Source organism: Balaenoptera ricei, chromosome 3 (assembly GCF_028023285.1).
Source record: "Balaenoptera ricei isolate mBalRic1 chromosome 3, mBalRic1.hap2, whole genome shotgun sequence".
Taxonomy (NCBI): Eukaryota; Metazoa; Chordata; class Mammalia; order Artiodactyla; family Balaenopteridae; genus Balaenoptera; species Balaenoptera ricei.
Genome location: NC_082641.1, coordinates 167,452,074 through 167,471,432, shown reverse-complemented (window position 1 = coordinate 167,471,432; position 19,359 = coordinate 167,452,074). Strand labels below are relative to the sequence as shown.

Sequence of the window (19,359 nt, the reverse complement as noted above, 5' to 3'; positions counted from 1 at the left end):
GTTACATTCCTGTTTAAGCTAAACATTTATTCTTAGACTCCTTCCCCACTTGTAGTCAGAGTAACTCTTCTGGAATTTTTTTAAAAAGAGCATGGGACTTGAGCTCAGGTCAGGTGCTTGGCCACTTCATCTTCTGATGAAATAAACGGAGGCTCTGTTTCCTTGTGCGTCTCGGAGTTGGGCCCCTCATACAAGAGCTTGTGTTAAAATGGCCCAGCAAACTGGCAGGTGCTAATTTGATGAGTTTATCAAGATGGTGGTTGCTTAGAATAAGAAGAGAAGGTTACTTAATCCTCAGAACCTGGTCTCTGCACCAGCTTGGTGATGCTGAAGAACTGTACCTTGGCTGTGAACTTTTTATTCATAGTGGCTTTTTTGTTTCTTTTTCTTTAAGCAGCTGAAGTCTCATCTAGCCCCAGGATTAGAAGGCAAACTACCAGGCAGACCACCATCACATCTCATTTCACAAGGGGGTCAGTATATAGTGAATGGACAGCCCCCATTTTAGGGGCCAACTGTTTTTGGTAAAACACATATAAATTAGTAGGATGTAACTTAGTAATTCTGACTTCCACATTGCTTAGGTTTTCCTTTTGATATTCTGTTATTAGACATTCATGAACAGCATTTCTGAAGATCTCATCCATTTTTACTCTTAACATAGGAAACTTCAAATGTACATACACAAAATACCAAGGATAGTAAAATGAACCCCTGTGTACCTATCACCCAGTATCAACAGTTAACAGCTCCTGGCTGTTGTTTCATCTATACCCCCATATGCTCCACGTGAAAATTATTCCAAATGGATTACAACTCCATACACACCCATATCCTCCCAGTTGGATTACTTTGAAACAAATCGGACATGTCATCTTATCCACACATACTATATTTCTAGATGACAAGGTCTCTTTCTCTGACAAGTTTTTTATTCATATTTTGCTATAATTGCTAACATCTAGCAAACAGTCTTTTGAAGAAGACAAAACATGCCTTATAAAGTGTAACAGTTCCTTACTAACAAATATATAGCAGTGTTCATTCTTCCCCTTGTGTAACAGAGTTTGGTTGATTTGCTCCTTAAGCCTTTCAAGTGATAGATTCCTTATTTTCTTGCCATTTATTTAAAGAAAATAGGTCTTTTTTCTAATAGCTTCTAGGTCTGGCTGACTGCATCGTTTTGGTGGTTAATGTGTTCCCTTGCCTCCAGTTTTCTGTAAACTGGTAGTTAGGTCTAGAGTCTTGATCAGATTCCAGCTTTATTTTGTGAGACTTCATTGACGGCATGGGGCTGTCGATCAGAGGCATGTAATGTCTCTTCGGTGATTCGAGCAGCCATTGATCAAAGTCTAGATCCATTATTTCTTAAGGTTTGCAAAATGGTGGTATTCTAAACCTGTCATCCAATGAAACATTAAGCTCGAAGCTTCTTTTAATGTCCTGGCAAAAAGGGCTTCTCATAGGGAAGAGGGGACCATGCCCTGAATCTTTCCAAAGAGAGGGTACTCTTGGTAGGGAGGAATATGAGTTGTTTCGTGCCCACTGGAGGTCTAGGGCCTGGTGAGCTAACAGTTGGCTTTACTGTGTGTGACAGCCCTGCCAAACGGAAACCTGAGGAAGACCCTGAAAAAAGCAAAATCAGATGATTCTGTCGATGAAGAAGAAAAAACCAGGTAGGGCTCGCATTTAAGTTTCTTAACTCTGCCTTTTTTTGGTACACTTGCTGGTAATTGTGAATTTATACTTGGTCTGCTATGGACCGTAAGTGACTGAGAGGGTGTTACAACACATCCCTGGACACAGGGCAGTACGAAGTGTATTATGGTTAGACCCGAGGACTCAGCAGGCCCATAACTTTGGTCTGTTCTCTCCTGTCTACCTTCCTACGTCTACAGCTGTCAAGATTTGACAGTCGAACCAGCAGATGTGATGTGTTCAAAGCATTTGCTTCTGATGTCACATAAGCTCCTTTCCCACATCTAATTTCTCTATAAAAGCAGAATTGTCGTGTTATTATGTGTATTGTAATAATGCTGCTTAGACTTTTTAGGTTAGAAAACTGGTGGCTTGCCAGAGACCTCCAATATAGAAAATGTCAGTCTCTAGCACTGTCCCATGTGACTTGAGGGGCAAACCTAGATAATACCAGATGGTCACATGCTATCTATTTCATTGTTGCCACAGGATTAGCTGTGTAAGTCAGGAAGTCTGTAGATTTACAGGTGGGTAGTAAATGCCCTGTTACCTGCTAAAGATGAGTATCCGTGGTTTGCTCTAAGGCAGGGTTTCTCAACCAAGGCATTGACTTTTGGGGCCAGATAAACCTTTGCTGTGGTGTGTGAGTCCTGTGCATCGTAGAGTGTTTAGCAAGGTCCCGACCTCTACTCACTAGGTGCCCGTAACATTCCCTCTCTCTCCTCCCAGTTGTGACAAACAAAATCACCTTTAGACTTTCCCAGATGTCCCCTGGGAGGCACAACTGCACTCAGTGAGAAGCAATGGACTCAAGGCTACCGATATCTTTGAGGTGGACTTGACGTCCTGTTGTAAAAGACATACTCATTCTCCTATTTTTATTTTGGAAATTAGATGCCACTGTTCATGATCCTTATTCAGATGTCTGTAATTAAGTTTAGTCAGACTACCCACTCACAGGTGGGACACTGAGACAGAGCGAAACAGCTTGTCCAAGTCACATGGCCACATCCCTTGCCTCCTAAGAAAACGTGTCACAAGTGAAAGCAAGCTGGCTCTTGTAATATTGACAAGTCTTTTTTTTTAAACAAATGTGCCAGTTTTAGAGTTGTTCTTTGCCCTTTAACCTTTTGGAGGGCTTACATAGCCTTCAAGCTTCTAAAGAAACGAACTGGGGCACTCTTTCCCAAGCAGGAAGCAGTTTCACTGGCAGTGTGTGAGAGGCCTTGGGGACTTGGAGGATGAACACTTGTCGAAACACGGTTTATCCCAATATGCTAGAGTAAGGCTCAGTGCACCACACCGGTGTTATCAGGTGGTGTTGGTCAAATAGGTAGTACTACGGAGAGAATCTTACTTTAGTCAATTTAAAGTTTTGAGATCTCACTATGTTTTTTAAAACAGGTATTAAATACATGCATTTGGTAAAACAGTACAAAAGGCTGTTTGGTACATAGCAGCCAAAGAAAAACAATGTGGCTATTCCGTGCTGAGCTATGCTGTGAGCGTTATCAGATAGATACTGGATTCTGAGGCCTTTGTTCAGGGACAAAAAAGAATATAAAATATCTCATTACCACAACTAAGGAGCTGGCCCGTGGAAACTAAGACCCGGCACAATTAACTAACTGACTAACTAACTGACTATTTTTAAAAATCTCATTAATAGGTATTTAATATGATTTTTAAAAATTTATTTATTTATTTTATTTATTTATTTTTGGCTGCGTTGGGTCTTCCTTGCTGCGTGCGTGCTTTCTCCAGTTGCGGTGAGTGGGGGCTACTCTTCGTTGCGGTGCGTGGGCTTCTCATTGCAGTGGCTTCTCTTGTTGCGGAGCACGGGCTCTAGGCGCGCGGGCTTCAGTAGTTGGGGCACAAGGACTCAGTAGTTGTGGCTTTTGGGCTCTAGAGCGCAGGCTCAGTAGCTGTGGCGCACGGGCTTCATTGCTCCGTGGCATGTGGGAACTTCCCGGACCAGGGCTTGAACCCTTGTCCCCTGCATTGGCAGGCGGATTCTTAACCACTGCGCCACCAGGGAAACCCGAGCTCTAACCTTTTAAAAAATGTGTTCCTTCCACCTTCATGGAGCAGGCGTAGGGGACGGGGAGGAGTGAGAACCCGGTTGGCAGGGGTCCGGTCGCAACCCCGGAAGGGGACGGGGGAGGATCTAAGAGGTGGCACTGGGCCACAGTCGACCCCCAGTGACAGCTAACAGCTGCAGTGCTGCCCCTTCCTGCCCCAGGACCTGAGCTCAGGTCCCGGGGCGGCTGGAGAAACGCACTGGTTTTGGTGAGCTGCTCTTACTTACTGTGTGGAGCTGCTCCCGCTGCCCCGGCGCCCACACCCCTGCAGGCCGTGTGCCCGTCCTCCCTGCCCCCTGCCCAGGGCTCGGGGAACAGCGGTCTCCGTGGGGCCACCTGCCTCCCAGGCCTTCAGTGACCTCGGAGGAGGGGGGACGGGCTGGGCTGCCGGAGAGCCTGGGCATGCAGCACCTGAGCTCAGCCCTGGGGGCTCACGTGAGGGCAGGGGCTGGGGGCGCGGGCGGTGAGCGGAGGGGCCTCCAGCCGGCGTCAGCCTGGGCCCTGGACCCGGGGAAAGGCCTCACCCTCTCAGTCCTGACCTGCCGCTCGGGAACCCTGTGGCCCGCCAGCACGAGGCCTGTGGCGCCCGCCACGGACTGCCTGGCACACGGCTGGGGTGCCAACGCCACACCTGGATTTTGCACGGGGACCATCCGGGGGCTCGGTGCACGGGGAGACGAGCAGCCCCCAGGCCTCGACACGCCCCTTCCATGTCCATCGAGAAGTGCCAGATGGAAGGCCGGCTGTGCTCCTTTTCGAGCCCCAGGGAATTCACACGGACAGCCCTCCCGGCCACGGGGTGCCTGCCCACCAGCTCTGGGCCTGCGACCAGCCCAGAACACAGAAGGCACAGAAGTGGGTGCAGGGAGCTGAGCCGGGTCTGCAGAAGGGCAGACACCACAGCCTGGTCCACAGCCGACTGGCCCAGGGTGGGTGAGAACGGGCTCGCAGGCTGAGGGAAGGACAGAGCGTGGCACGGCCTGCCCGCCTGGACCACGGGGAGAAGGTCGGGGCGCCGCCCGCGCCCTCGCTCCGCTGCCTGGCGTCCTTTGTGGGGGCGAAGGGCCAGAGGCAGGGCTCCCGAGGAGCTCAAAGGCCAGGGAAGGACACACGGGACGGTCCAGACCCACCCTAGCGCTCCAGTGGGGCAGCACCCTCTCTGAATTCCTAGTGCCACCAAACTGCATCCCTAAGGCCTTTGGGAAGAATCGCTAGGACCCAGGAAGGCGGCCCCTTGCTGTGGTCCAGACTTCAGCAGCTGCCGATGAGCGGAGGGAGCCAGCCGGCCGGCCGTGAGCAGGAGGACAGGACTCGGGGACAGGAACAGCCACAGCCGGGCTTCCCGCAGCTGTGCCCACCGCCAGAACCGGCTGCACCCAGTCACAGCCCCCGAGATGCCAAACAGTGACGGGCGAGAGGCCGGCAGGAAACTGACACCCCCTCACTGGAGAGCCTGCCCGGTCGGGGTGCGGGGCACCATCCCCGTCTGAACTCACCCCACAGCTCAGCCGTCTCCCAGTGACCCAGACGCGTCACCACGGCCCCAGGGCTGATCCCCGACCAAGGTCAGAACTCCCCCCAGTGTGACGGCCCCCATGCCACTCCTGTGGTGGAAGGGATGGCAGGCAGAGACCAGGAGTGGAGTCTTTTTATTAATGGCTACGTTTTCAAAGAACTGTTTTGTTACCAGGAAAGCTCCCCAGGAAGACATTGCATTAGTGCAACAAGGGGGAGCCTTGACGCCAGGTTCTCCAGACACTTCCAGGTGGAGCCTTTTGGCCTAGGCCGGCCGCTGGGGACTCAGGGGCTGGGAGGACACGCGGCCCCTCCCCCGCCCCAACGGGACGCTAAGGCACCCGGCCCGCCTGGGTGGGCAAAACCCCGTGCCGTCAGCAGGCCGGCGGCTTGCAGCCCTCAACCTGCAGCCCTTTGCTCAGGAGGAAGGCGTCCTGCGTGGGGTCGCAACCCAGGAAGAGCTTCACCATGCCCTTGGCATCCTCGGAGCCCCCGGCCTCAGAATGCAGCTTCTGTAGTCCATGGCAACCTGCCGAGAGGGGGCGGGGCTGCAGGAGGGTGGAGCACCCCCTTCACTGAGGGTGTGGGTGTGGCCACCTCTGCTCTGACTCAACAAAGGGCAGGGGAGCAGGGGGTCCAGGGCAGGGCCCTCAGAGCCTGGCAGGCCCAGGCGGGCGGCACAAGCATCTAGGCCCAGGCCAAGGACCTCCGTGGTGGTCTGTGCGGCAGGCCAGCCTCTCACCTTGCCACTCAGGACGCCCTCCTGCTTGAAGCGTGTGTGGAACGTGTCCGCGGAGTACACCTTGCTGCACAGGTAGCCATAGGACTGGGCGTCGTAGCTTCCTGCCAGGCGGCCGAAGGTTGCAGGCAGGTGGGTCCCTGGGACACACGCGGAGAGGCTCCTGCCCGGCCCCCTGGCCGCTCCGTGCCCCTTCCCCAGAGCGGGGGCCTCAAAGCAGCCCTGTCTGAGTCCCCCGCCACTAGAGGGAGTATTGGCCCAACACTTGTAGAAAACGGGGACCTTGCGGGCAACTCAGTGGAGGGACACAAATCAATCTTTGCCAACTTTCTGCTGAAGCTCACGAGGGTTCACCCCTGAGCTTCTTACAAGGACAGCTGCCCGAGGCTCCGAGGGATGAGTCAGGGCTCGCCCTCCAGCACGGGGAGAGCGCGGGTGAAAGCGCTCACGAGGGAGTGAACCGCGTGTCCGCACCGACACGCACAGGCAAACCTCGTCGACGAGTTTCGTCCGGGCTATGAAGCCCTCTCCTGCCTCTTGCAGGCTCTCCAGAAAGCATGTGCTGATACGCCCACCCCACCCTCGGACTCCGCGGGCCACAGCTGGAGGGACCAGCCCAGGAACCCAGGCAGGAAGAGGCCAGGGGTCAGCGGGCCTCGGCCAAAGCCCGTCAGTCGGTCCCCCTTCACACACCACCAGAGGATCCTCTTGACCTGGGCAGTAGCTGCCAACCGACCGCTAAGGTGGGCCCGGCGTGCGCTTGGCTACCTGGCGTAGCTGGGCCCCCGAGGATCTCCTGGCAGAGGCGGGCATTCTCCTGGGCCGGGTCCGAGGGCGTCTGCGTGTGCAGGGCCTGGTCCACCTTGGCCAGGACGATCTGGCACAGGTTGAAGAGGCCTGGAGGGCGGGAGGAAGGAGACGGGGGGCTGGCACTGTGTCCAGGCCGTGCTTTCAGCCGGGCGGTCCGGGAGCCCCTTTCCTTTCCCTCGGCCCGGCCGCAGCGGGGTTGGCCAGCCGGGACTAGATGAGCTTGTCCAGCAGCTCCTGGGGGATGGCGCTGCCCATGCCCCACCGAGACTGGCAGCAGCGCCAGGGCTTCAAAGGGCGCGGCGCTCCCGGCCCCACAGCCTTCCCTCTGGTTCTCATCACCGCCTGTCACCAGACTGGCAGGCAACGTGCCTTTCTTGTCGTTTGTCTTTTTTCCAGCCCTCAGCCACGCAAAGGTGTGAAACCCTGACATTCGCTGCTACGAGGATGCACCCTGAGAACACGATGCTCAGGGAGAGAAGTCAGACACAGAAGGACACACAGGGTGTGACCCCACTGAGGGGAAACATCCAGAACAGGTAGATCCACAGAGTCAGAGTGGGTTCCTGGTTGTCAGGAGCAGGGGAGGGGAGGGAATGATAACTAAGGGCGTGAGGGACATTTCTGGGGTGAGGGAAATGTTCCAAAACAGGGCAGTAGTGATGGTTGCACAGCTCAGCAAACTGTCCCCACGCCCTCCGGTGCAGCCTGTGAGAGCATCGCTCTCAGGACGAAGCGCTGACTGCAGGAAGAGTGAACGAACACTGGGTCCCGGGCCCAGACGCTCAGCTGGGGACCCCCCCGTGGGAAAGTCACTGGGACTTGCTGAGCCTCCACCGAGACTGGCAGCAGCCCCAGGGCCTCACAGGGCGCGGCGCTCCCGGCCCCAGAGCCTACCCTCTGGTTCTCATCACCGGCTGTCACCAGTCGCAGGCAACGTGCCTTTCTTGTCGTTTGTCTTTTTTGAAGGCAACTCTTGAATACATGTATTTAACATGCAGGTAATCAGTCCTGACTCCTTGATCTGGGGCTTCCAGCCTCCAGAGTCTCGAGGACATCCACTTCTGTTGTGTAAGCGCCCAGTGAGTGGGGTTTGATGAAGGAAACTGACACCGAGGGCGTCGCCACGTGCGGGGTGACATCAGTGGAAGAATCCCGTGGCGAGGGCCTGCCTGAGGACCACGGGAGAGCCTGGGCCCTCCCCGCCCCCTGCCTGCAGCCCCGCGCCCGCACCCTCCTGGGAGCGGAGCTGGTGCATCGCTTGCCAGAACTCATGGAAGTAGGTCTCCAGCTCATCATGCTGCAACAGGGAGGGCGGGTTGGGCATAGGCTTGGTGAAGTTGGCCACCATGGCCGCGATGGCAATCCGGCACCTCCCATCCTGCTGCAGGCAGCCCGGATGCAGGCCAAAGCAGGCCATGTGCCCGGACCTCCCTTCCCTGGGGAGGGACGTGGGTGAGGCCCCGCTTCCACAGAGGAGCCCCGGCCCATGGCCGACAGGTTCCCCCACGCATGCACCGAGGGTAGAGGTCCAGGTAGAACTTGCCGATGGATGACCTTGCCCGAGGCCACGTCCCGGACCGTGTAGAGCCTCACATCTTCGTGACACATGTTGGCGCCCTTCTCCAGGTCGAAGGTCAGCCCCAGCAGCTCCTGGGAGATGCCCAGCCGCCCGCGCGTGACCCCCTGCATGGGGAAGGACTCATTGAGCAGGTACTGGTCCACGTGGTAGCGCGTCTCCTCCCCCTGGTTCATGTAGTAGCGCAGGTCCTAGACGTTGATGGGCCCATCAAAGTGCAGGCCCCGCCTCTGGCACTCGGCCTTCTTTAGCTCCAGGATCACGGCCGCTCCTGCTCCCCGAGGGGCTTCAGCTTCTGGGCCAGCTCATCTGCGGGCGGAGGGGAGAGGCTCGGCTATGTCCCTGTGGCAGCCCCCCAGCCGCCCCCCACCCCACGCCCCTCGAGGCAGAATGAAGGGTTGGGGAAGGCGACCCCCAAGGGCTGACACAGTGGGGTCTCAGGCAGCACCACGTCCAGTCAAGGTCCGCCTGACTCCCGTCCCCACTGGGACTCAGGGAGGCGGGGTTACCTAGGAAAGTGTTCACCAGCTGGCTGGTCTTGGCCATGTTCATCTCCAGCACGGAGTCGGCACGCGTGCTGAACCCCAGCAGGCGGGACTTCTTAGCCTGCAGCCTCACCAGCTCCCCGAGGATCGCGCAGTTCTCCTGGAACCCAGAGACAGCCAGCGCTGGGGACCGTGGGCTACGCCCTCCCCACGAGCCCCGGGCCAGGTCTCTGCGGGCGGCCAGGGCTCTCAGGCCACTGGCGGGCACAGCCAATCCCCCTCCCTCCTCCTCCTGGCCCGGATTTCTAGACACTGTGGTGCTGTCCTAACACGTGGTCTTTATGAACACAGGTCCTTTTGGAACCAGAAACGGCGTGAACCGTGATGAGCTCTAAGGCCAAGGGCAGGAAGAAATGCGACCAGCCTCTCCAGGAGCCACCCAGGGGCCTCCCCGGGCTCAACAGTACAAACTCGGCTGCCGTGCAGACAGCAGCTCATGCCCACGGCGCCCGAACACCCAGCCCCTGGACGGCGAGAGGCCTGTTGCTGCAGGTGGCCCGGGGCTGGCTGGTGAGGCCCGGCCCCAGGCGTACGCCACCTTCTCTGGGGCCACCTCTCCAGGTCTGCGGTGGGGTTCTCCTGGGAGCCCCCAGTCACCACAGGACCAACGTGGCCTGTCTGCAGCCCAAGAAGGTCGGGACACAGGACTGTCCCCCGTGCCCCCCGCATCACCCGCGAGGCCGAGCAAGCACCAGTGGTGTCTGCGGGGAAGATGAAGGGCTCATGCACAGCCCCCATCTACTGAAGATGCTGAAAGGGAGAAGCCCAGACTGCAGCCACACGCGGTATGGAGCAAACGCAAGTGTCCTTGCAGGAACCGATGTCTGAATGTCAAGGCTGTACCCGGCCCACAGTGAGAAGGCCCAGGCCCCACGAAAGGCACAGAGAGGGGATGGGGGGAACATCTGCGAATCTGAGCTCATCGGGCATCACCCCAGAGGGAGAGGGAGCGGGAGAGGGAGAGGGAGAGAGCCAGAAGGAGATACGGAGAGAGAGGGAGACAGAGGGAGGTACAGAGGTCTCTCCCTTCCCTGGGGGTTCTCTAGTGCAGCCAAGCCTGAAAACCACTGCATTTCGGGAGATGGGTCCTCGTGGAAAAGTTAAATAGTAGCTCATGGCATTATCGACACATATTAAAAAAGCCCCAAATGTTGGGGAGTCAGGGAGGGGAGCTGGCGGCTGCCTCGTAAAGGAGGAGAGATTGGGCGTCAGAGGAGGTGCCTGTGCAGCCCGCCGCCGCCGCCCAGGGCCCCACAGACTTCATCTCCCAGCTGTGGTCCTGGGCTGGAAGGCAGCAGGGAGGTCAGGCCGTCCAAGCATCAACGTTGACTTCAGGGCTGATCTAAAGGGCGCCTGGTGTTTGTTGAAGCAGAAAAAAGAGAAAGCAGTGGGGAGAGGATGGGAGGGGGAGGGAGCCCCCATCAGCCCTTCTCCCTGTCTCCCTCTCTGTCTCCCTGTCTCTCTCCCTCCCTCCCTCTACCTCCCTGCCTCTCACTCTCCCTCTCCCTCCATCTCTCCCTGTCCCTCTCTCCCTCCCTCTCTCCCTGTCCCTCTTGCCCTGTCCCTCTCTCCCTCCCTCCATCCCTGTCTCTCTTTCCCTGTCCCTCTCTCCCTCTCCCTCTCTCCCTGTCCCTCTCTGCCTCCCTCTCTCCCTCCCTCCACCCCTGTCCCTCTCTGCCTCCCTCTCTCCCTCGCTCCATCCCTGTCTCTCTTTCCCTGTCCCCCTCTCCCTCTGTCTCTCCCTCTCTGGGAGGGAGAGAGGGAGAGGGAGAGGGAGGGAGAATGAGAAGGAGGGAAAGTGATGGAGGGAGGGAGAGGGAGAGAGGATGAGGGAGAGAGGGAGAGAAGGAGGAGAGAGGGAGAGGGAGGGAGGAAGAGACATCTCTCTCCCTCTCTCCCCCCTCCTTCTTCCTCTCCCTCTCTCCCTCTCCTTTGTCTCTGCCTCTCCCTCCGTCTCTCCCTCTCTGGGAGGGAGTGAGGGAGATGGAGAGACGGAGGGTGAGGGAAAGGGAGGAGATTGAGGAAGGGAGAGGGATAGAGGGAGAGAGGGAGAGACATCTTTCGCTCCCTCCGTCTATCCCTCTCTCCCTCCCTTTCTCCCTCTCCCTCCCTCCCTCTCCGCCCTCTCCTCCCTCTCCCTCTCCCTCCGTCTCTCCATCTCCCTCACTCCCTCCCAGAGATGGAGAAACGGAGGAAGAGGCAGAGACAAGGGAGAGGGAGAGAGGGAGAGGGAGAGGGAGAGGGAGGGGGGAGAGAGGGAGAGAGGTCTCTTCCTCCCTCCCTTTCCCTCTCTCCTTCTTCTCTCCCTCTTCCTCCCTCTCCCTCTCCCTCCATCTGTCCCTCCTCCTTCTCTCCCTCTCCCTCGTCTCTGCCTCTTCCTCCATCTCTCCCTCTCTGGGAGGGAGTGAGGGAGAGGGAGAGATGGAGGGAGAGGGAGAGACAGAGAGGGAGAGGGAGGGAGGGAGAGGGAGAGAGGAAGAGAAAGGGCGAGGGAGGGAGAGGGAAGGAGGTCGAGACTTCTCTCCCTCTCCCTCTCCCTCCACCTCCCTCTCTCCCTCTCCCTCCCTTCCTCTTCCTCTCCTAGAGGGAGGGAAGGAGAGGGAGAGACGGAGGGAGAGGAGAGGGAGGGAGCGAAGGAGAGGGGGAGTCGGAGAAGGATGTAGGGAGTGGGAGAAGGAGAGAGGGTGCCTGCTTCCCTCTCTGTCTCCCTCCCTCCCTCTCCGTGTCCCTCTCTCCCCCCTCTCCCTCTCCCTCTGTCTCTCCCTCTCTGGGAGGGAGAGAGGGAGAGGGAGAGGGAGGGAGAGGGAGGGAGAGTGAGAAGGAGGGAAAGTGATGGAGGGAGGGAGAGGGAGAGAGGGTGAGGGAGAGAGAGAGAGAAGGAGGAGAGAGGGAGAGGGAGGGAGGAAGAGACATCTCTCTCTCTCCCTCTCTTCCCCCTCCCTCTCCGTCTCCCTCTCTCCCTCTCCCTTGTCTCTGCCTCTCCCTCCATCTCATCTCTCCCTCTCTGGGAGGGAGTGAGGGAGATGGAGAGACGGAGGGAGAGGGAAAGTTAGAGGGAGAGGGAGGGGGGAGGGAGCGGGAGAGAGGGAGGGAGAGGGAGAGAGGGAGGGAGAGAGAGATAGAGGGAGGAAGGGAGAGATGTCTTTCCCTCCCTCCCTCTATCCCTCTCTCCCTCTCCCCCCTTTCTCTCCCTCTCCCCCTCCCTCTCCTGCTCTCTCTCCCTCTCCCTCCACCTCCTTCCCTCTCCAGAGAGGGAAGGAGGTGGAGGGAGAGGGAGAGGGAGAGGGAGGGAGGGAGAGGGAAAGAGGTAGAGGCACAGCGGAACAAGGAAACAAGGATAGGGAAACAGGCACAGGGAGAGAGGGAGGGAGAGAGGGAGAGGGAGAGAGGAAAAGGAAGAGGGAGAGGAAACAGAGAGGAAACAGGGAGAGGAAACGGGGAGAGGAAAGAGGCAGAGGGAGAGAGGGAGAGGGAAGAGGGAGAGGCAGAGGGAGGAGGGAGAGGGAGAGCGAGAGGGAAGAGGGAGAGAGGGAGAGGAAAGAGAGATAGGGAGAGGGAGGGAGAGGGAGGGGGGGAGAGGGAGAGTCAGATGGAGAGAGAGAGGGAGAGGGAAAGAGGTAGAGGGAGAGCAGAACAGGGAAAGAGGGACAGGGAGAGAGGGAGGCAGAGAGGGAGGAGAGGAAGCAGGGAGAAAAGAGAGAAAGAACACACCATCTACATTTCTGTCAAATGACACCGGGGATCCTTACACAAGCAGGAGAAAATAGCACAGGGAGGCTCTTTCTCAGCTGGAACGGGAACTGCAGACGGGGCCAAACACCACCAGGCTGGCCACACATGTCCAGCCGCCGCTCCAGCCCCGTCAGCCATGAGTCCGATCACCAGGGCTCTGAGTGTCTGCTCCAGGGAGCTGGGGTTCACCTTCTCACCCGGGAGGACGGGCCAAGACAGCAGGGCCCCGGGCTGGACACATAGGGGGAAAAGCATCCCCACGGGACAACTTACGCGAGCAGATTCAGCTGCCAGATTCTAGAGGCCCGGGACCACCCTGTGGCCCGTGAAACCCAGGAGCCACGAGGGTCTTGCATCGTGATTCCTGTCCGTTGGACTGTCAAGTTTATGTAGGGAATCTTGGAAAGAGTGGTAACAAGGCTGAATCGGAACGAGCTTTAGGCTATTATGGACACTCTTATGGAAGTGTGTGGGTTGCTAAAAACCCTCCCGGCTTCGCTCTTGTTGAACGTGAAGATCCCCGAGATGCAGCCGATGCTGTCCGAGAACTGGATGGGAGAACACTATGTGGCTGCCGAGTAAGAGTGGACCTGTCGAATGGGGAAAAGAGAAGTCGAAATCGTGACCGCCTCCTTCTTGGGGTCGTCGCCCTTGAGATGATTATCGGAGGAGGAGTCCTCCACCTCCCACACATCTCCGAGATGGAGAGCCTTCTCCGTCAGCCAGAGCAGGTCCCTTTCTAGATATAGGAGAAGAGAGAGATCCCTGTCCCAGGAGAGAAATCACAAGCCGTCCCGATCTTTCTCTACGTCTCCTAGCCGATCTAGGCCAAATGAAAGGAAATAGAAGACCACTTTGCAAGAGGAGTGGTGTACAGGCAATAACTTCATTTGGCAAGAGTATGTACAGAAAATTCAAGTTTTGTTTGAGACTTGCGACGCTTGGTGCACTTTTTAAATGTTTTAGCTGTTCACATTTGTTTGTCTCTTGACCCAGTGACACATAAAGGTGTCAATCTCTCTGGTTTGAAATGGGTCAACTCTAACTCCTGCCCACCTAAAGTGTGATGTTTACTATTATGGAAACATTGAAAAGACTTTCTGTAGCTGGGATATGGTATGCAGATGTAGTTAAGCAAGCAGTCTTTAAAAGGTGCTGTGAACACAAGCCAGCAGGTAAAAATGAAAGCCGCACCCTTACCCTATATTAGAGGTTTAGAAATTCCACTAGTCTTCACACTGGACAAGAGGTTGTCCAGGGAGTTTAGAATCTAAGAAGTTTCAAGGAAGTTGGTTTACCTTTGAGTTAGGTCATAAGTCCCCTCTGTGATTGCTGTACATGAATACATAGCTCTTTGTAATATTTTTTGGAAATTTGAGATTATCAGGATACCAATGTCCTGCCAGATTAAGAGTATATTGTAGAGCTGAACTTTGAGTTACTGTGCAATTTTTTTTTTCATGCTGTCATTTGTAATATGTTTTGTGAGAATCCTTGGGATTAAAGTTTTGGTTGCAAAAGAACAAAAGAAAACAAAAGAATCCGCCTGCCAATGCAGGGGACACAGGTTCAAGCCCTGGTCCGGGAAGATCCCAGGTGCCGCAGATCAACTAAGCCCGTGGGCCACAACTACTGAGCCTGCGCTCTAGATCCTGGGAGCCAGAACTACTGAGCCCCCGTGCCACAACTACAGAAGTCCGCACGCAACGAAGACCCAACGCAGCAAAAAAAAAAAAAGACGATACTGGCCATGTGATCAAGGGTAAAATCGTTTGTCATAAGTCCCGTTGATGGTGTGTATCCTTGATGTGACCTGAGGAGAATGGCATTTTTATCTCTGTCTGGATCTTCCACCCCAAACCCCATAACTCCAGACCAACCATAAGAAAACATCAGAAAACGAACAGACAAACAAATTGAGGGACAAAATACCTGACCAGTCCTCCTCAAAACTTTCAAGGTATCAAAACCCAGGGACGTCTGAGAAATGTCACAGCCCAGAGGAGACTGGGACAGAAAAAGGATGTTAGGGGAAAACTAGGGAAATTCTAATCAAGTGTGGACGTTAGTTAATAACAATGTATCCATCTTGGTTCCTTAGTTGGATAAACATGTCGTACTAACGTACTAACGTGTTGGAAATAGGGGAACTGGGTCAGGGCCCACGGCACTCTGTACACTCTGTACAGATCTTTGCAACTTTTTTGTAACTCTAAGCTATTCTAAAATTAAGCGAGTACTGAACAGAGATAAGAATGTTATTTCCCTGATTTGAACATGCCTGAGTTTCTTTTCATGGTCACATTTTTGCTATCTGGATGTGTCTTGGAATCAGTAGCAAAGGAGAGTTGCCAGCCCCCGGGAAGATGTGGGTGGTTTGCAGGTGGCTTGCTCTGGAGCTGAAGACCACGGTGGGAAGTCTGCAGCCTCGGGCTGCACTTAGAACCATGGGAGGGGATGGGCCAGCTCAGTTCGGGATGGAACCTATAAATAAAACTTTTTTCTTTTCCATTATGGCTTATCACAGGATATTGAATATAGTTCCCTGTGCTAGACAGTAGGACGTTGTAGTTTATCCATCCTATATTTAATAGTTTGCATCTGCTAACCCCAAACTCCCAATCCAACCCTCCCTCACTGTTTCTCCCCCTTGGCAACCACAAGTCTGTTCTCTATGTCTGTGAGTCTGTTTTTGTTTCATAGACGAGTTCATTTGTGTCGTATTTTAGATTTCACATATAAGTGAGATCATATGATATTTGTCTTTCTCGTCTGACTTACTTCACTTAGTATGATAATCTCTAGGTCCATCCACGTTGCTGCAAATAGCATTATTTCATTCTTTTTATGGCTGAATAATATTCCACTGTATATATGTACCACATCTTCTTTATCCATTCATCCATCAGTGGACATTTAGGCAACTTCCATGTCTTGGCTATTGTAAATAGTGCTGCAATGAACATTGGGGTGCATGTATCTTTTCTTTCTTTCTTCCTTTCTTTCTTTCTCTCTCTCTCTTTCTCTCTTTCTTTCTTTGTCTCTCTCTGTTTCTCTGTTTCTCTCTTTCTTTTTTCTTTCTTTCTTCTTTTATTGTCACACGGCATGTGAGATCTTAGTTCCCTGACCAGAGATGGAACCCATGCCCCCGGCACCGGAAGCACGGAGTCTTAACCACTGGACCACCAGGGAAATTCCAGGGGTGTATGTATAGTTTTGAATTCGAGTTTTCTCCGGATCTATGCCCAGGAGTGGAATTGCGGGACCCTATGGCAGCTGTATCTGTTCCTGCACGTCTCACATCAACCACCTGCACTCCAATCCTTGCTCTCAACGTCATCTTCGGGGAACCCAACCTGCGACAGGGACCTTGACAAGAAGAAATGGCTCAGGGAAAAGCTACCTGCACAGGGAGGAGATAGAGGCCATCGCCCCTGGGGTGCGGCGGGGAGAGTGGGCACAGAGATTTGTCATTTCACCCCCGATACTCATTTCAGCCCTCCTGGCTGCCCCACTCTAGGTCACCTCGGGATACAGAGGTGACCCGGTTAGAGCCCCTGCCTGTGCAGGAAGCTGGGGGCACCAGCGGGTCTGAATCATATTAGTGCAGGGCCTCCCCCGCGGCACTGGGGTTATTCGGGGCGGGTCACCCTCTGCTGAGGGCCCCTCCCGGGCACTGTGTGGGGTTTAGCAGCATCCCTGGCCGCACCCATTTGATTCCAGGGGCCCCTCCCCCCGAGTTGTGACAACCACAGATTTTCCCCACACATCACGGAAGAACTGGGTGAGGCGGGGGCAGGATGGCCCTGGGCGAGGACAGTTGTGTTGAAGCAACCAGCCTGGCCCAGGGCAAGGTCTGCCCCAATCCTGTCAGCGCCTGCATTTAGAACTGCCCCTTTCCTCTCCCACCTCCCCTGCCCTGCAGTGGTCTCCGAGACCCCTCTCTCATCCCCATGTAATAAATCACACCTTCTCAGTTTACTGTTTGCTGCCCTCGCTAGAACGTGAGCTCTTTGAGGACAGGGAGGCGGTTATGTCCCCAGCACCTAGAAGAGTGTCTGCTGTGTAGTAGATGCTTCCTAAATACTTGCTGAATAAAGGAGCTGAATAAAGGGATGAGTGGATGAATGAATGAAGGTTACAATGGAAGGAGGGGGGAGATGCCCTTTCTAGCTCTCGGGGGTTGGGAGATCAAGTGAAAGATCCGTCCTAAATAGGCTGACCAGCCTTCTGGGGTTCCCCGCGACTGAGGGTTTCCCCACAGTTCCAGCGCTCAAACCTGAGCGGTCCTGGGCAAACTGGGGGCGGGTGTTGGTCACCCTATCTAAACACAGTAACAATTCCAGCTGCAGTAGCAATGGCCAATGACCTCTACGGTCTTATTGACCATGCACAGTTCTTTACCTGGCGGGGAAGGGTGGGCCGGGATTGGAATTCTGGTGATCCAGGGCGGGTGAGGGCACACCCCGGGCTTGTGTAGGGGAGTCCAGGAAGGTTCTGGAGGAAGTGACAGTGACACAGGAGGGAGGGAGGAGTCGAAGGAAGAACGTCCCACATGACAACGTGTGCCAATGGCCCTGGGCCCAAGGTCACACCTGACCAGGGCTTGCTTTTTTTTTTCTAATTTACTTTTTCCCACATGGATATGCAATTGTCCTAATGCCATTTATTGAAAACTCCTTAATGTCCCCACTTTCTGTCATAGCAAGTTCTCATATATCTGTTTCTGGACCTTTATTCTATACCATAGAGCTATACGTCCCATCCTTGCACCACTAGGGCTGTCTCATCACTATAACTTTATTTTTTATTCATTTTTTTTTTTTTTTTGGCCGTGCCGTGCGGCATGTGGGATCTTATTTCCCTGACCAGGGATCGAACTCTCGCCCCCAGCAGTGGAAGCTCGGAGTCTTAATCACTGGACCTCCAGGGAAGTCCCCAGGGCTTGCTTTGACATCCGTCGAATGGTGGCAGGTGGGCGCGGGGAGCAGCTGTCTGTGAGCCATCCTGTGTAGAAATGCAGGGTGGAGGGGAGGACAGATGGAGCGGGAGGGGAAGAAGCAGAGGAGGGAGGGAGGGAGGGCGGGCGAGAGATAGAGAGTTTCCGGAGACTACAGCTCTGGCTGTGTCCTAGGGCATGAAAGCTGAAAATAGCTCCTAGTGCCAGAAGCCTTGGAGCCGGAGCCTGGGAGCCAGGGTGACTGGCTCTCCTCCCTGGTGTGTGTGTGTTGGGGGGTGGTGGCTCTGGGCTTCTCAGGCTGGGAATGGGGTGCACAGAGCAGGGACGGAGCGGGGACCCTTCTCTCTGGCACCTCGTGGGCCATCCTCAGCTCACAAAGCTGAGCCACTCCTGCCGTACGAGTGAGGGGCTTCTCCTCCCTGTCCCCTGGATCACACCCCCTCACACACAACTTCCCCGTGTGTGTTCCCAGCAATCAAGAGAATCTGTTTTTAAAAGATTTGGGGGAGGGGGGTAAACATACAAACAAGAGCAGAACGGATACTTTTTCAGAATGTGAATGGCTCTGTGTAAGCCCACCCCCAGGGTAACCACAGTCCTGACCTCTAACACCCTTGACGAGTCAGCCTTGGTCTGGGCTTGCGGACCCACGGAAGCTTCCTCATCCCCTCCTTCAGATCCCGTCGCTCCCTCGGCGTCTTTGTGAGAAGCACCCGGGGAAGTGGGACTGCTAGGCTGTACTGCTGCTAGAACTCCACCTGGGCTCCACCAGGCTCCAGCCCCCCGCCCTGTGCACTTCTCTGACCCTGAGGCACCTCAACTGGTAGGAGCCGCATCACCTTCCCTCCCGGGACTTGTGACACTTAAGGCAGACACCGAAAGGACAAGCCTTTGGCTCCCTGGCTGGCAAAGAGCAGCTACTCAATTGTCATAAGTGTCCGTATCAGTGAGGGTTCTCCAGACAAACAGAATCCATAGGGTGTGTGTGTGTATCTACACACACACGTACATATGTACACGCATACAAAAATATACAGCTGTGTATATATGCCGTATGCATACACACATATACACATATAGTATATACAATACACACAGACATATATACACACATATAAAATGCATAGTTTGTATATATACAGTATGTATACACACATATACACATAATAGATACAATACACACAGACATATACACTATACATACACACATATAAAATGCATAGTTTGTATATATACAGTATGTACATATACGTATAACACATGCAATATACACACCTAGGTACATATATATCATACATATATACACACATACAAAGATATTTAGGTGTGTATATAGACAGTATACATACATACACATATAATATATGCAATACATACACGTGTATATATATAGACACACATATACACCTACATATAAAAGCACATAGCATAAAAATATGTATGTACTGGATATATAAATTCATCGTATATATACATACATATATCATATATATAAGATATAGACACATACATATATACAATGTATACACACACATACACACCTATATGTAAATATGCGCATGTACATACACATATAAATACATACGCAAGTGTGTATATAATAGTATATACAGATATACATATAATACCCAGAAACATATACACATACAGGTATACAACATATATACACACCTATATATAAATATACACTGTATACATACATA

At 54.2% G+C, this 19,359-nt stretch overlaps 1 long non-coding RNA gene and 1 pseudogene across 1 annotated transcript; one reads left to right on the top strand and one right to left on the bottom strand.

The window, feature by feature from the left end:
* Window positions 1-5,668: 5,668 nt before the first annotated feature.
* On the bottom strand, window positions 5,669-7,179 carry LOC132363449 (thimet oligopeptidase-like; annotated as a pseudogene).
* Window positions 7,180-7,243: 64 nt separating this feature from the next.
* LOC132362868 (uncharacterized) lies at window positions 7,244-10,730 on the top strand. The gene is made up of 4 exons (XR_009502513.1): window positions 7,244-7,379; window positions 7,842-8,119; window positions 8,470-8,553; window positions 9,256-10,730. It is a non-coding gene; the product is annotated as an uncharacterized LOC132362868 (long non-coding RNA).
* The last annotated feature ends 8,629 nt before the right edge of the window (window positions 10,731-19,359 follow it).